This window comes from Miscanthus floridulus, chromosome 5, assembly GCF_019320115.1.
Source record: "Miscanthus floridulus cultivar M001 chromosome 5, ASM1932011v1, whole genome shotgun sequence".
Taxonomy (NCBI): Eukaryota; Viridiplantae; Streptophyta; class Magnoliopsida; order Poales; family Poaceae; genus Miscanthus; species Miscanthus floridulus.
In genome coordinates, this window is record NC_089584.1 from 135,855,473 (window position 1) to 135,858,292 (window position 2,820).

At 47.8% G+C, this 2,820-nt stretch overlaps 1 pseudogene; it reads left to right on the forward strand.

Annotated features, from left to right (window-relative positions):
- Positions 1–344: 344 nt before the first annotated feature.
- Positions 345–2,226, forward strand: LOC136451210 (uncharacterized; annotated as a pseudogene).
- The last annotated feature ends 594 nt before the right edge of the window (positions 2,227–2,820 follow it).

Genomic DNA, 2,820 nt, shown 5'->3' on the forward strand with positions numbered 1-2,820 from the left:
CGCAAAAATTTTTGGATTCTAAACAGGCCCTAAGTCGATCCGCTGGTACTTATGAAGTGGGCTGAGAAGACCTGTCGGCCTCCCACGGGCCGACTGTACATGTCGGCACCTGGAGGGCCGACAGGATAGGAGGGTGTCGGCTGCTATGCTTATCGGCTAGTGAGCGGCCGACAGGATGCCTACGTCAAATTTTTATATAATAGCTTTTAGATTTGCAATTAATCATTAAATAATATTATTTTAAAAAAATCGGAATTCAAGAGGGGGAGCCTCTCCCTCTCTGTCTGTCTCTCCGCCATTCCTGAGCTTATGAGCTGGGCTTGCTTCATTCCTGAAGCAGGATCATGAGCAGTTCGGACGAGAGTATGCGTTCCTGTCTCGAAGAAGCGGACGAGTGTGTGTTCGAGATGGACTCCGAGCCACCATCAGCACCACAAGCCATCGCCATGCATCACCAAAGTTCATACCACATCTTGGAGGTTTGATTGGTTCATCTCATCATCTGCTCCTACAATCTCGAACTATGTGGGGTTTTGTTTCGCCATTGCTGATTCAAACCTTTGTTGCATTACTCTGTTTGCATCTGCTACATACATATAGTCAGGGTATCGTTGAGCCTAGCACACAGGTGGAGATTGAGCTACATGAGAGGGCCATGAAGCACGTGAGAGAGATCGGGGAGGAGAGGAAGAGGAGCAGCTTGAAGAGGAGGCTGATGATGAGGCTCAGGAACGACGGCTACCATGCGTCCCTCTGCAGGTCTTCTTGGGTTGCCACCACTGAGCACCCGGGAGGTAATGTGATGTGATCATCACTCTTACTACACGTCTACACACCCTTACAAGTTTCAGCTGAATGAACTGATGGTAGTTGGCGATAATAATATAGCACCCACAGTATATATATGCTCCTCTCTTCTTCTTCTTCTTCTTTACCATTTTTGTCCTTACTTGCTCTTCTTATAAACTTCTAAAACAGGGGCTGGGCTGCCTGCAGAAAATGCTGCCATGGAGCAGCATGTTTCTTCTTTTGGTATGAAAATACTTCCCAAATTTACCATTCTCTGCATGAAGTATCTGACCGAACTATTCCTTTCCTTTCTTTTTTCCTTCCTCTATTTTTTTCATATTCCTTTTCCTTTTAGGAACTGTTTACTGTGTCTGTGTGCTACCACATCATACCTGCAAGGTCTGCTACTGATCAATGCCACCATTATAAGGATTCGTCCTTCCTTGTCAGCATGCACTCGATTACTCCTAGTTAATCCACCGTCGTGAGGGGGTGTTTGGTTTCTATTGGAAAATTTTAAGTCCCTGTATCATCGGATGTTTGGACACCTGCATGAAGTATTAAATATAGACGAAAAAAATAACTAATTGCACAGATTGTGTCTAATTTGCGAGACGAATTTTTTAAGCCTAATTAATCCATGATTTGACAATGTTGTGCTACAGTAAATATGTGCTAATGACGGATTAATTAGGCTTAATAAATTCGTCTCGTAAATTAGTCTCCATCTGTGTAATTAGTTTTATAATTAACTTATATTTAGTTTTTCTAAATAGCATCAAACGTCCGATGTGACATGGACTAAAATTTAGTCTTAGAAAACCGAACACCCCCGGAAAGGAAATAAAAACGCTCGCTGCAAATGATCAATGCCGTTTGCTGCAGGCGACTACGAGTACATCGACGTCGTGGTGCCGAGGGAGGAGCACGGCGCGGTCGCGGGCGCGGCGACCTCCTCCAGCAGCTCCAGGCTCGTCGTGGACACCGACTTCAGGTCCCAGTTCCAGCTCGCCAGGCCGGCGCCATGGTACGCGCAGCTCTGGGCCCGGCTGCCGGCGGTGTTCGTGGGCCCCCCGTGCGAAGCTCCGGAAGGCGGTGTCCCTGCTCTGCGCGGAGGCGCAGCGGTCGCTGCGCGAGAGCAGCCTGCACATCCCGCCGTGGCGGAGGTCCGGGTACATGCAGGCCAAGTGGCTCCCCGGCGACGTGACGCTGCCCGGCGGGGCCCCGGACGAGGTGGCGGCGGCACAGTGGTCGGTGGCGATGGCGAGGGAGCCGCGCGGCGGGGCCCTGAGGCCAACGGCTGCCAAGGCCAAGCTGCAGGCTCCAAGTGGGCGTAGTGCTTTTTTTGTTTACCGTCGGGATCAGAATAGGCCGCAGAAACTAGCTACAGCGTTTTGTGCATTGATTAAGGTTAGTTCTGGTAGTAAGAACTGCTAGTAGTAGCAGCATTTTGGGATGAGCCACGGCCATGTCATGTGGTTTGTGTTTTTTTTTCGTTGCGAGTTGGTTCGCCAAGCCATGGCAGACGGGCTTTGCTTCGGCGGTGGGCTAGTTTCCGAGGCTGCGCGCAGCAAGAGATCAGCAATGCAATTTGTCATTTCCTGAGAATTAAGACTTAAATCTGATCGCAACGTGTAAAATTGTCGATTCTGAATTCTGATGCTAGAAAGTCGCAATGAAATCTGGAGACTTAAAAAGGACGCCTGAGCGGTGGCACAGTCGCCGTATCTGCGATTTGTACAGGGACGGAAAAAATCCAATTCCGACCCGTACCATTTTCTACTTTCTTCGGTCTGTTGGGATCCTTTTTTCGTATTTAAGGAAACGGAAAAGAGGTTTTTCCGTCCGTTTCCGTGAGATCCCGTTTTTATCTAGAATTGACCCGTATTTATTCCGTTTCTCATTCTGTTTTTTATCTATGTGAGATGTCTAAAAATTAATATGTTCATAAACCTATTAATCACAAATTATGCATGTTAACACATTAACACACGGTATACCAGTGAATATTGGACCGATAATTTCGTACGT